General features: G+C 40.0%; 1 protein-coding gene across 1 annotated transcript in view; it reads right to left on the bottom strand.

Annotated features, from left to right (window-relative positions):
- Positions 1–15,558, bottom strand: part of Ano10 (anoctamin 10) — a 192,703-nt gene that overhangs the window by 45,433 nt on the left and 131,712 nt on the right. The gene's annotated exons all lie outside the window — the stretch shown is intronic.

Raw genomic sequence — 15,558 nt, 5'->3', positions numbered from 1 at the left:
CGCGGTGGGTTGCTTGACCTAAGAGTGACTGCATCAGAGCCACAGGCAGTTGCCAGAGGAGGAGCTGCATGGCGAGCTGTTTGATCTCAGAACAACTGCTCCAGAACACTGGTGGCCTGCCTGGAGGAGGAGAGCGGTGGGATGCTTGGTCTAGGAGTGACTGCATCAGAGCCACAGGTGGTTGCCAGAGGAGGAGCCGAGTGGTGAGTTGATTGGACTAAAAGCGACTGCTCCTGAACACCGGTGGCCTGCCTGGAGGAGGAGCGTGGTGAGTCACTTGGTCTGGGAGCCACCGCTCCTGAACACCCGGGGGGCTACCCCAAGGAGGAGGAGGAGGAACAGGGCGGGTCACTTGGACTTGAAGTGACTGCCTAGGGCTACGGGTGGTTGGCGGGAGGAGGAGACCCGAAGTAAGTTGTTTGGACTCCTAGTGACTGTGTCGGAAACCGGGCGGCTGTCCGGAGGAGGAGGTGTGTGGCAGGTCTCTGGGTCTCGGAGCTATTGTACGGGGCTCCAGGTGGTGGCTCAGAGGAGGGACTGCATAGCCAGGCGATTGGTGCAGAGCAGGGTCCCAGGAGCTAGGTGGCTTCTTGCTGGAAGAGCCGCACAGAGACACGCCTACGGGCGGAGCAAAGTTTCCAGGGCGGCGGGCAGATTCTCTGGGAGAGGCAGCCTAAGGAGACTCGCCTGCGAAGGGTGAGGCTCCCAGGCCCAGGACGTAGGTCCGGGCCCCTGGGATCGTTGCAGAGGAAGACAGCCCAGCCCAGGTGGTAGTTGTAGATTGAGGGGAACCTCTAGGAGGGCAACTGGCCAGCGAGATGTCCCCACTGAGTGAGTCTTCCCGGCCGGGGAAGGTTTTCCCACAGGGACGGTAAAACCAGAGACACAGGCACAAACAGGCCTTGCCTCAGCCCGCAGTCTAGTTCCCCATTGGATGATCATTGGTCAACAAGTGAAGGCACCTCTGCCCACTAGCAGGGAATATACGCCAGCTGAGGGTCACCACCCCTAGAGAGGCAGCTTCTTCGTGGAGCTCTGCATTATCAACCTCCTCCAAGAATTCAGGCTACTGAAGGATAAGAGGGGATATACTAGCAATCTTCAGGGACATTACAAGTTGATAGAGGAAATCTGCAATATCTTAATAACCCACTGACTCCTGAACAATATGAGAAAACAAGGGAAGAAAATGCCCCAAACAAATCTAGATGTTACATCAATAAAATCCAACGACAGCATGGCAGAAGAAATGACAGAAAGGGAGTTCAGAATGTACATAATTAAGATGATTAGGGAAGCAAACGATGAGATGAAAGAGCAAATGCAGGCATTGAACGATCGCACCAATCGACAGTTAACAGAGCAAATTCAGGAAGCAAAAGATCATTTCAATAAAGAGTTAGAGATATTGAAAAAAAACCAAACAGAAATCCTTGAAATGAAGGAAACAATAAACCAAATTAAGAACTCCATAGAAAGCATAACCAATAGGATAGAACAGCTGGAAGACAGAACTTCAGATATTGAAGACAAAATATTTAACCTCGAAAACAAAAGTTGAACAAACAGAGAAGATGGTGAGAAATCATGAACAGAATCTCCAAGAACTATGGGATATCATGAAAAGGCCAAATTTGAGAATTATTGGGATTGAGGAAGGCTTAGAGAAACAAATCAAAGGAATGAACAATCTATTTGAAGAAATAATATCAGAAAATTTCCCAAATCTGAAGAATGAAATGGAAAATCAAGTCCAAGAGGCTTATAGGACTCCAAATACACAAAATTACAACAGACCCACACCAAGGCACATTATAATGAAAATACCGAACATACAAAATAAAGACAGAATTTTAAAGGCTGTGAGAGAAAAGAACCAAATTACATTCAGGGGGAAGCCAATACGGATATCAGCAGATTTTTCAATCCAGACCCTAAAAGCTAGAAGGGCCTGGAACAACATTTTTCAAGCTCTGAAAGAAAATGGATGCCAACCAAGAATCTTATACCCAGCAAAACTTACCTTCAAATTTGACGATGAAATAAAATCATTCCATGATAAACAAAAGCTAAAAGAATTTACAAAAAGAAAGCCAGCATTACAGAACATTCTCAGCAAAATATTTCATGAGGAAGAGATAAAAAACAAAGAAGCAAATCAGCAAAGGGAGGAATTATCCTAAAGGAACTGTCAAATAAAGGAGGAACCAAGATGTGTCAAAAATTTTAAATATGAACCAAATGACTGGGAATACAAATCATATCTCAATAATAACCCTGAATGTTAATGGCCTGAATTCATCAATCAAAAGACACAGACTGGCAGATTGGATTAAAAAGAAAGATCCAACAATATGTTGCCTGCAAGAGACTCACCTCATAGAAAGAGATACCCATAGACTAAAGGTGAAAGGATGGGGAAAAACATACCATGCACATGGACTCAGCAAAAAAGCTGGAGTATCCATCCTCATTTCAGATAATGTGGACTTCAAACCAATGTTAGTCAGAAGGGATAAAGAAGGACATTTCATACTGCTTAAGGGAAGCATAAATCAGCAAGATATAACAATCATAAACATCTATGCCCCAAACAGTGGCTCATCCATGTATGTTAAACAAATCCTTCTCAATTTTAGAAACCAAATAGACCATAACACAATAATACTAGGTGATTTTAACACGCCTCTTTCACCACTGGACAGATCTTCCAAACAAAAATTGAACAAAGAAACCATAGATCTCAATAACACAATCAATAATTTAGACTTAACAGACATTTATAGAATATACCATCCAACCAAGAGCGAATACACTTTCTTCTCAGCAGCACATGGATCCTTCTCTAAAATAGACCATATATTATGCCACAAAGCTAATGTCAGCAAATACAAGAAGATAGAGACACTACCTTGTATTCTATCAGATCATAATGGATTGAAGTTACAAATTAATGAAAGAATAAAAAACAGAAACTACTCCAACACCTGGAGATTAAACAATATGCTACTATATGATGAATGGATAACAGAAGATATTAGGAAGGAAATTAAAAAATTCTTAGAGGTAAACGAGAACAAAGAAACATCATATCAAAATCTCTGGGACACTATGAAAGCAGTACTTAGAGGAAGATTTATTTCATGGAGCGCATTTAATAAAAGAAGTAAAACTCAAAAAATAAATGACCTAACACTACAGCTCAAAGCCCTAGAAAAAGAAGAACAGACCAACACCAAAAGTAGTAGAAGACAGGAAATAGTTAAACTGAGAGCTGAAATCAACGAAATTGAAACAAAAGAAACAATACAAAAAATTGACAAAATAAATAGTTGGTTCTTCGAAAAAATAAACAAAATTGATAAACCTTTAGCCACACTAACAAAGAGAAGACGAGAGAAAACCCAAATCACTAAAATTCGGAATGAACAAGGAAATATCACAACAGACACGACTGAAATACAAAACATAATTAGAAGCTATTTTCAAAATCTATACTCCAACAAAATAGAAAATTTCGAAGACATCAACAGGTTTCTAGAGACATATGAATTGCCTAAACTGAACGAGGAGGACATACACAATTTAAATAGACCAATTTCAAGTAATGAAATAGAAGAAGTCATCAAAAGCCTTCCAACAAAGAAAAGTCCAGGACCAGATGGGTTCTCAGCCGAGTTCTACAAAACTTTTAAAGAAGAGCTCATTTCAATACTTCTCAAAGTATTCCAGAAAATAGAAGAGGAGGGAACTCTCCCAAACTCATTCTATGAAGCCAAGATTACCCTGATTCCTAAACAAGACAGAGACACATCAAGGAAAGAAAATTTCAGACCAATATCCTTAATGAACATCGACGCAAAAATTCTAAACAAAATTTTAGCAAATCGCATACAAAAACATATTAAAAAGATAGTGCACCATGATCAAGTGGGTTTCATCCCAGGGATGCAAGGTTGGTTCAACATCAGGAAATCAATAAATGTAATTCACCATATCAATAGACTTAAAATCAAGAATCACATGATTATTTCGATAGATGCAGAAAAAGCATTTGATAAAATACAGCACCCCTTCATGCTCAAAACACTAGAAAAAATAGGGATAGTGGGAACATTCCTTAACATTGTAAAGGCCATCTACGCTAAACCCATGGCTAATATCATTCTAAATGGTGAAAAACTGAAAGCATTCCCTCTAAAAACTGGAACAAGGCAGGGATGCCCTCTTTCACCACTTCTATTCAATATCGTCCTTGAAACTCTAGCCAGAGCAATTAGACAGACCAAAGAAATTAAAGGGATACGAATAGGAAAAGAAGAACTCAAACTATCCCTGTTTGCTGATGACATGATTATATATTTAGAGGAAACTGGAAATTCCACCAGAAAACTTTTAGATCTCATAAGTGAATTCAGTAAAGTAGCGGGATATAAGATCAATGCACATAAATCTAAGGCATTTTTATACATAAGTGATGAATCTTCAGAAAGAGAAATTAGGAAAACTACCCCATTCACAATAGCTTCGAAAAAAATAAAGTATTTGGGAATCAATCTCACAAAAGAGGTGAAAGACCTCTACAATGAGAACTACAGAACACTAAAGAAAGAAATTAAAGAACACCTTAGAAGATGGAAAGATCTCCCATGTTCTTGGATAGGAAGAATTAATATTGTCAAAATGGCCATACTACCAAAAGTACTATACAGATTCAATGCAATTCCAATGAAAATCCCAATGATGTACCTTACAGAAATAGAGCAAGCAATTATGAAATTCATCTGGAAGAATAAAAAACCCAGAATAGCTAAAGCAATCCTTGGCAGAAAGAGTGAAGCAGGGGGTATCGCAATACCAGATCTTCAACTCTACTACAAAGCAATAGTAACAAAAACGGCATGGTATTGGTACCAAAATAGAAAGGTGGATCAATGGTACAGAATAGAGGACACGGACACAAACCCAAATAAATACAATTTTCTCATACTAGACAAAGGGGCCAAAAATATGCAATGGAGAAAAGATAGCCTCTTCAATAAATGGTGCTGGGAGAATTGGAAATCCATATGCAACAGAATGAAACTAAACCCATATCTCTCACCATGCACGAAACTAAACTCAAAATGGATCAAGGACCTCGGAATCAGACCAGAGACCTTGCATCTTATAGAAGAAAAAGTAGGTCCAGAGCTTCAACATGTCGGCTTAGGACCAGACTTCCTCAACAGGACTCCCATAGCACAAGAAAGAAAAGCAAGAATCAATAACTGGGATAGATTCAAACTAAAAAGTTTTCTCTCAGCAAAGGAAACTATCAGCAATGCGAAGAAAGAGCCTACAGAGTGGGAGAAAATCTTTGCCAATCATACTTCAGATAGAGCGCTAATCTCCAGAATCTATAAAGAACTCAAAAAACTCTACACCAAGAATGTAAATAATCCAATTGACAAATGGGCTAAAGAAATGAATAGACACTTTACAGAAGAAGATCTACAAGCAATCAACAAACATATGGAAAAATGTTCAACATCTCTAGTAATAAGAGAAATGCAAATCAAAACCACCCTAAGATTCCATCTCACCCCAATTAGAATGGCGATTATCAAGAATACAAGCAACAACAGGTGCTGGCGAGGATGTGGGGAGAAAGGTACACTCTTACATTGCTGGTGGGGCTGCAAATTAGTGCAGCCACTCTGGAAAGCAGTGTGGAGATTCCTCAGAAAGCTTGGAATGGAACCACCATTTGACCCAGCTATCCCACTCCTTGGCCTATACCCAAAGGACTTAAAATCAGCATATTACAGAGATACAGCCACATCAATGTTCATAGCTGCTCAGTTCACAATAGCCAGATTGTGGAACCAACCTAGATGTCCTTCAATTGATGAATGGATAAAGAAAATGTGGTATATATATATAATGGAATATTACTCAGCCATAAAGAATGATAAAATTATGGCATTTGCAGGCAAATGGATGAAACTGGAGAATATCATGCTAAGTGAGATAAGCCAATCTCAAAAAACCAAAGGAAGAATGATATCGCTAATAAGTGGATGATGACACATAATGGGGGGTGGGAAGGGTTAGTGTTGGGGTTGGAGTTGGGTTTAGGGAGGGGGGCAGGAATGGAGGAAGGAAGGACTGTATAGATGGAGGGGAGGGGTGGGAGGGGTGGGGGGAAGGGAAAAAATGGCAGAATGAATCAAACAACATTACCCTATGTAAATTTATGATTACACAAATGGTATGCCTTTACGCCATGTACAGACAGAGAAACAACATGTATCCCATTTGTTTACAATAAAAAAAAAAAAAAAAAAAAAGAAGGCTATCAGCAACAGCTGGAGAGAGATCTACTGTGTGAAGAACGGCTGAGAATGGCCAATAGGCCCCACCCTGAGAACAGCTCTGAGGGGTCACAGGCATGCGCAGACATTTAGAACAGCGCTTGGCTCACATTCTCAGCCTCGATGCGCCAGTTACCCCTGCCCTCTCCTACTCCCTCTTGGCTGTTATTATGGCCCAGCTGTATGATGGTCACAAAAACAGGACTTCTGCAGAGACGCAATTCTGACTCATCACCCAGATCTGGCATTAGGGTGCCACTCTATGCTAGAACTCTTTGTGGGTCCCCCAAGTGATTGAGTGCCCACATGAGGTGTCTTCTTCCTCTCTCAGTATTCCCCACCCCCCCACCCCCCATGTGTGCCTTATACTGTCACATTCCAGCCTTACTCTGACCTTACGTGACAGGCACCATTTTCCTTGGCCCCATTTGAGTGTTAGGGAGAATGTAACACAGAAAGATCATGTCCCTTGCTCAGTGGCTGCAGAGAGGGCTGTGAACAAGATGCTGGTACAGAAGAAGTGGGAGTGGGGTGGGGGTGCTGGCTCAGATGGCCACCCAAACTCTGAAAACTGTCAATTACAGCTTCCCTTTACCTCCAGGCTACTGGACCTGGACCTGACTTTAGGCCCTGAGAAAAGGACCATCCCAGCCCCAAGGTCTGTGGCTCTGGCATTGCTGGACACTGGCTTTCTTAGAGGTCAACTCTGTATTTAGATTCAAAAGTTCATATTTTTTAAACTTAAGTTTTTAGAAGATTTAGATCTCCAGAAAGATTGATCGGATAGCACAGAGCCCTCATATAGCCTACCATAAACATTTCAATGTGAAGTGCATGTAGTCAGATTGTTAGGTGATTGCCTACCCAAGTTAAAAGCTTTAGCACCCTCATCCTAGGCTGTGAAATCTTACACTTTCCATTAAAAATTTAAAAATGCTCATATATCTATCATGATTTGAGAGTACGAAGCAGGGAAAGAAAAGTCCAGAAGCTCTTAGGAAATGTTGGGAAAATGATTAAAACATTTAACCCTAGAACATAAAGACACTTTTTTCTTCCTTGTGCTGGGGACCGAACTCAGGGCCTCACAAGTACACTACCTCTGCACTGCTCCCCTGCCCAACAGAGCATTTGAAGAGACCTGGGGTCCTACGCTTGACTTGAGGCTTCTGCAGGCACGATAAGCATAGTGATGTCCTTTTAAGGTCTTCCATCTTGTTCTTTTAGTTGACTCCTGAGGCTGTTACCTTTCTTAGAGGCTCCAGGCAGCTGACCCTGATCCCTGGCTGGGTGCTCCCTGGCTCAGGGAGGGCTGGTTGCCCGGGGGCCAGTTAAGTGGTGACAGTTCTGGGATATTGTGTCCTTGTGCTCCAGGCCATCGAGTTATCAAATGGTTCCTGGATAAGACTCCTTTCTATTTTTAATTGGATCTTAAAGTGACTGAGAGCTGAATAAAGCAATTTGAATAGAAATAAAAGGGCATCACTAGGATGGTATTTACCATCTAGAATTCTTCTTAAAGGTCTCAACCTCCTGAAGCCTAATCATCTGAAGATGCCCTTTGCAAAGCAAACTGTTTTACTTTCCTCAGTTGGCCTCTCACCTTTAAATGTATCTAATTTGCCTATATATTTGGAAACACCGCAGTTTCCTATTTGATACTGAAAAAGCTCTGTTTGCAGGACATTTCCTTCCATGCTCTCTGCGGCTTTCATTGCCACCCCTCCCATGGCTAGAGAAATAGCTGACTCCACGGAGCACTTCTCCACATGAGCTTCTGCCTCAGAGTCACTTGATGCATTGGTTAAAAGGTTGATTTCTGGGTCTTTCTAAGACCATGGGATGAGTCTTTGATTTATAAAGCAAAAAAAAAAAAAAAAAAAAAAAAAAAGAAAGAGAGGTTTTGTGAACCTGGCCTGGAACATTCTTGTTCACACACTCACCTGTCCATGCTCTGAACTTTTTGGTTGGAGTTTGGGGGAGGGGTGCAGTAAGAGGGGTAGGGCTCTTAAAACATAGGTCCTTGGGCCTCACCTTAGATTTAGGGAACCAGAGAGTGTTCAGGGCATAGAGTCCAGGTACATGTGTTTTTCAAAAGTTTTACATTTAAAATGCACAGCCTTGGCAGGCTCAGTGGTGCACGCCTGTAATCCCAGCAACTTGGGAGTTGATGGAGGAGAATCACAAGTTCAGAGCCAGCCTCAGGAACTTAATGAGACCCTGTCTCAAAGTTAAAAAAAATTTAAAAAGGGCTGGGAATGTAGCTCAGTGATAGAGCACTTGCCTAATATGCACAAAACCCTGGGTTCAATCCTCAGTATCAACACAAACAACATCAACAGCCTTATTTAAGAACTGTATAATGATTTAAATTTCTCAATCATACTTTGTCCATAAAATAGGAACTGAGTTGAAAACTAGCAATTCAAATATAAATTAAATACAACACAATAATTATTCATAAGTAATAACAATTTCTATTGACAGGATACTATCAATTTCTAGTACTTAACAGTGAGAGAGTCCAGGGACTGGATAGATATTAATGAGATGTACTCTTAAATATATATGTTTTCATAGTTACTCTATTTTTTACTGGGCCCAGAAACTGACCAGGGGACCCAGTAGAAGCTGACCCTGCTTTTGGCACAGGGAAGCAGCCCAGTGAGTGGAGGCTACACTTAGTTACAAAGCAGATGGCAAAATGTCAGAGGAAAGATAAAGGAGAAAAAAAATCTACATCCTAGAAATGGCACCAGTTCAGCAGGTAAACCAAAGGCCTTGCCAATTAGCCTCAATCTTTGAAAAGCACAAGGTGGTGACCTTCTGGTCCTCTGGACCTCCTGGGCTGTGAGACTACATAGGAAATGTGATGAAAATCTTTGTCCCTCCCTGATAGCAGCACAAACTGGTAAGTCCATGCGGCAGTGTCAGTTGTGTGGCAAAGCCTTGGTCAGCAAGAAAGAAGCAACTGCTACTAGATCATCTGTCCAGCCTTTGATTTGCAGATTGATAATTAAAAGAAAAGAAAAACAGGCAGTGGAGACGGGAAGGGAGGAATGGTCCTCCTGGGTTTAGAAGACCCCCAGAGATCCTGACCGCAGTGCTCACCATGGCCTCCTGCCCTCTCTTTGGCAAAGAGAATTTAAAAACCACCTTGAGGCTGGGGTGTGACGTGGTGGTAGAACATTTTCCCCCTTCAGTACTGGGGGAAAAAAATCATCTTTATAGGAAGCCAGGGATGTCCTCTTTGAAGGCATGTGGTAAATAACGCTGAGTCAAAGCCCATTAGATAACTCTGTCCCTCCAAAACATAACAGCAATATCAGCATCCAAATCACCTTTTCTTGCAAGAGACTGTTAATCAGAGAATCACATCTATGTCTCAGGAGGGAAAAAACTCCATAGAGATTTAAAATCTCTTAGATTTTTTTCTTCCTTTTAAGTAACATGAGGTAGAATTTTTTGGCCAGTTTTCATTTGTCAATGAAGATGAGTGTAAATAAACTTTTCTTTTGAGTTAGGGCTTGTCCACTGTCACGAAGAGTGCTTCTGAAGGAGTCTCAGAGCTGACCTGACTGGAGATGTCACTCAGTCATGGCCATAGGAAACACACCACCTGACCCCCAGCGGAAAACAACAGCCCTGCTGGTCATATATTTAATGACCTTGAAGCATGTTAATCATAACTGAGATCAATAAAAAAATCTTTGTTTTTTAGACAAAGCTGTGGTAACATGAAATCCTGAATGAGGGGAAAGTTTTATTAACCCAAAGCAAGATTTTGTCTTAACATTGAATTAGATATGTACACACCAGCACACCAGCCAGGAAGTTGCCTGCCATAATCTACAAACATCACCAGAAATATAATCAATGGAGAAACATGATTAACCAAAACCCTCTCAGAGATAGTGCTTTAAGTTTGCTTTTGGTTTTTTTTTTTTTTTTTTTGCTTACATATTCTAAAATTTTTAAATGGATTGTGCTGTTACGGTTTCGATATTAGGTATTCCCCAAAAGCTCATGCGTGAGGCAATGCAAGAACATTAAGATGTGAAATGATTAGGTTAACGAAGGCTTGACCTAAAAAGCAAATTAATTCCTTGATGGGATTAACTGAGTAGTAACTGAAGGTGGGTAGGGTGTGGCTGGAGGAGGTGGGCACTGGGGGTGGGGTTGGGGGGTATATAATTTCTATCTGGCAAGTGGAGTCTCTCTGCTTCGTGATCCATGCGAGCTACTTCCCTCCACCATACTCTTCGGTCATGATGTTCTTCCTCACCTTGAACCCTGAGGAATGAAGCCAGATGCTATGGACTGAGACCTCTTAAACCATGAGCCCTCCTCTAAAATTGTTGTTAGTCTTTTACACAGTAATGAAAAAGCTAAAACATGTGCCCTCCCACACAATTTTAAATCAACACCTGAAATTTTTTTCAAGACAGGTTTTTTCCCCTTCCTCTTTTCATTTTTTAAATTGGTGCATTATAGTTGTACATAATGATGTACATGTTCGTACATGACACAATGTGTAATATAACAATGTTATCTGGCCAATATCACCCCCTGGCACTCCCCCCCTCCCTCCCCTCCTCCCACTCCCTGGTTCCTTTTATCCACTGATCTCCCTTTGATTTCCATGAGATCCACACCCCCCCGCCACCCCACAACAACCTTTCTTTTTCTTTTACCTCCTCTAGCTTCCACATATGCAGGAAAACATACAACCCTTAACCTGAGTTTGGCTTACTTCTCTTAACTTAATGGTTTCTAGTTCCATCCATTTTCCTGAAAATGCCATAAGTTCATTTTTTTTCTTTATGGCTGAATAAAATTCCATTGTGTATATATATATATATATATATATATCCCATTTTCTTCATTATTTATCTGTTGATGGACTCTGAGGCTAGTTGCATAGTTTGACTCTTGTGAATTGTGCTGCTCTAAACATAGGTATGCATGTATCACTACAGTATGATGACTTTAATTCTTCAGGATAAATACCAGGAAGTGGTATTATAGCTCACGGTATGGTTCCACACCTAGTCTTTTGAGGAATCACCATATTGATTTCCACAGTGCTTGTATTAATTTGCAATCCCACTAACAGTGTACAACATTCCTTTCTCTTCACATCCTCTCCAGCATTTATTACTCTGTGTATTCTTGATGATCACCATTCTGACTGAACACCTAAATTTTCATCATAAATTAAATAGATGCAAAATGTATTTTCTAGTATATGGTAAATATCAACAAAAAACTATGAAGTCACACTTTTAAAGCCATTTGAAGGATTTTTGACACTATACTGATGTGAAATCTATAATAATCCATCTGAAAAATATATAAATATGTTCTTAATTAACAGTTCAATTGTTTTCCTTTTTTTCCCCTCTTTGAAATCATATTTTCTTTCTATTTCTTTCAAGGAATTTTAACCTAATAATTTCTTTTTGCTTGTAAGTATTTATAAAGCACTCTCTCAAACTTAGCTATAATAGTATAAGTTGAAATTTAAAAGCTTTTAAAATTTCATGTGACATAAGTCTCTCCATGTTTAAAATTTTCTTCCAGACTAACTGATCACACTGGTCCATAAATGAGAAAAATTATAAAAGTAAATATTTTGATAATTGTTGAACATAGCTTTTTGGACACATTTCAGAGACAGATTTGGCTTTGGTGAGTGGGACGGGTGCTTTATTGAATTCAGCTTAGACCCTAACATCTCCAGTTTCAAAGGTTTCTCTGTCACCTGGGAGGTTCTGATACTGGGATCCAGGTCTAGGGTAAGGTTCAACAGAGGAGGGAGGTGTTCCTTTCTGAAAAGTGGGACAAGAGCCATCAAGAAAGGAGAGGTGGCCACGGACGGCCAGGAGGACACTGGGGCACCATTGGGTAGTTACATCTTAGGAAAGAGTACATGTGTAAACTGAACTGCTGAAAACCCAGCCCCTGAAACTGTCTGCACCCGCACGTTCCTTCCCAAGTCTAAGGAGCAAGGCTGTTTGGAAGCACTGCCCTCTGCCCACCCTCCTCTATTCATCCTAGTTTTCTGGCCCTTGCTCATGTCATCTGTCTCTCCTTCAAATGAATGCAGAGCAAATACTTTAAAACACTTGAGTGGGGGTCAAATTTCCAGTCCACAGGTCTGTCCTCCTGTTTCGGTGTCTCTTCAACCTTAATTGAGAGGTTTGATGGAGGAATTTACAAACAAACCCCATTTGCCTCATATTGCTACTTGGTCTCCATATTTGATTCATAGCCAACCTTAATATAAAAAAAATGTATTTGATGTTAACATAAAGTTTCTTCTATTTCACCCGATGTGTACTTTTTCTAAGGGGGAAAAAGGGGCATATGAATGAATGTGGGGCAGGAAATGGAGAAGGAAGGAGAAGGGAAAGAGGAGGATGTGCCCACATGTGCCCATGAGTGTCCAAATATGGCTTAAGAGAAACAAAGGAATCGTTCAAACCACCAACATGAGGATCATTCCCTATTTACTTACGTTAACTTTGTAAGTGCAGAAAAGTATACTGATAACAAATGGCAAATACGACCCTCCCAGAGAATTACTGCTGACTAAAGTAAGACAGGCATAGTCAGGAAATTCAAACCATATATGGAAAGAAAAACCTATTTACTGTCCTCAAAAGAACCTACTGTAGGGAGTTTGCAGTGAGTCCTTCCAAGAAAAACAAATACGTTCCTTTTCCTTTGCTTCCCTTTTTTTCTTTGTAATTTGACTCAAAGGAGATAATATTTTGTATCTTGCCTCTTCTACTTACAGCCAGAGCATGTATGTGTGTGTATACATGTACGTGCAAGCACATACACACACCAGCACAAATTTCTTTTAAAAAGTAGAATCACAGAATTTTATTATATGAATACACCCTAATTTATTTAACTAGACACTAAAGAATTTTATTGTCGCCAGATTTCTGCTAATAAAAATGTTTCTGCAACTGTATTTTGGTACAATGCATATACAACAATTACCTTAGTAAGAATCATTTCTGTGTTGCAGAATAATCCAAATTGTGATTCGACTGCATTCTAGAAAGGTTGAAGCAATTTACATCTCTGCCAATAGTATATAAAAGAATGTCCATTTCTCATATTCAATGACAGCAGGTTATCAACAACATTTTCTAATAGAATAGAATGTGGCATTTCACTGGTGCTTGAATTTACATTTCCCTAATTTTGATTGAGGTTAAACATTTCTTCACTCATTACCCTTTAATTACTGGATTGGGTCTGTAGAAACTTTGTTTGAACTAAAGATAGTAATTCTTTGTGACACATGCAAATATTTTTCCAGTTTGTCCATTACCTTTCCAGTTTATTTTTCTGTCAAAGTTCTGAATTTTCATGTATTTTATATTATCAATATTTTTCTTTAAGATTTGGGTTTTGGGTTCTAATCAAGAAGGCACCTCTCAGGAAGATATACCCAGGCTTTTAAATACACGTTTTATGGTTCAAGTTTTTCTATTTGAATCCTTCAACTATCTGTGTTTGAGGCTGGAGGAAGGGGATTCATAAGTGATAAGATAAAATAAAATGCAGTGATTTTCTAAAACAGTTCTTTGTCTCAAACCACTTAACAGTCTTTTGTTTTCCACTGACAAGTTTGTCACTCTTAATATCAACTAAATTCCCAGTTTTATTTGGGTTCATTTAGGAACTCTGCTCTATTCTACTTATCTGTTCACTTCTTCCCTAATTAAAAAGGTATTTAATTATTATGATTACTGTAGTATTCATAATGTTTTAATATCTGATAGAGCTTGGGAATTTTGCTTTGTTTTTGGAGGTACCCTTTCCATTTTCAAATGTTTATTTCTACATATTTGAATTGGCAATGCATTTATTTTTTAAACCATATTTATTTATCTAAGTATGAATTTTTAAGACAGGGTCTCACTAGCTGCCCAGGCTGGCCTTAAACTGCAATCCTCCTACTCAGTCTCTTGAATTGCTGGGAAGAGGGTGGCTTGTTGTTTCATTTTCATAGGATTACATTTTTTTTTATTCTCAGGAGAGTGTTAAAAATATTCTTCATTTAGATCATCCATACTATGTTCATAAATTACTGCCTAACGGTTTTATGTTTGGTTTCTTTTGTAAATGAGAATTTTCCTTTGTAATATTTTTAACTGGTTATTATTTCTTATGAAACAAATGATTTTATATAACCTTTATAACCTGGTTCCTTAACAAATTTTCCTATTATTTTAAATACTTCATCTTGTGACCTTGAGATACACAATCTTCTAATTTTCCAGTAATGACCAACTTGCCCATCCCAGGTTCCTTCCAGGTTTCTTCATTCTTCCCCTTATCTACTGCCTTGGTGAGCATCTCCGGAACAAGGCTGAGTACCAGGGTGAAAATGGGCCCCTGCAAGGTCTCTGAGTGCTTCCATGTTTCACCACGGAGCACGAGTGTGGGTTTTGGTTTAAGATGTAAAAACTTGGCTAACCCATGTGCCAAGAGTGCCGTTGCCTAAGACTAAGGAGCACAGGTCACTCGATCTTCTCATCTACTATGTGATAATCATGAACACAGTTCTGCCTGGGGCCAGGCTCTCCCTCTTCTGGACTTCCATCACAAGTCCTCTTCTGGGGAGACCCACCTCATCAGGGGCATGTAGTGCTTTAACATGGGGATCCCCTGTCTATTGTGCTACCTTTGAAGTCCTTGCTTCTGCCAGATGGAAAGATGGGGAGGGTCCTCTTTACATCTTTTCCCCATTCAATTCTCCAAACATACAAAAGAAAAAAAAAATCCTGTGCAAAGTGGTAAGAGGCTGGAGAGACTGTTGTTCAAGAGGTCCTAGACCTAGAGCTTGTCTCCTTAGAAGATACTGCCTTATGGACTCTCCCAGTACTTAAATCCCTATGTCTTACCAGAGACAACTAACTGTGGGCATCTAGGAATCTTCTGTCTCCCTATCACAAGCAGAAAAATCACCCAAATGGTAAGCTCCAGCATGGCTGCTTTCTGGTTCTCTCTCTGTTATCTGGTAGAATGTGGAAAAAATTGAGAAGCAGTTCCTCCTTTCATGGCAATTTTGCTGCTTCTACCCACACATTTTCGTTCTCTCTTTTTCTCTGCAGGATATTATTCAGGATTCTATTTACTCACTTCTTCTTCCCCAATATTTCTGTATATAGAGCAG

Source organism: Sciurus carolinensis, chromosome 17 (genome assembly GCF_902686445.1).
Source record: "Sciurus carolinensis chromosome 17, mSciCar1.2, whole genome shotgun sequence".
NCBI classification, from domain to species: domain Eukaryota; kingdom Metazoa; phylum Chordata; class Mammalia; order Rodentia; family Sciuridae; genus Sciurus; species Sciurus carolinensis.
This window is presented reverse-complemented; position numbering and strand designations above follow the sequence as displayed.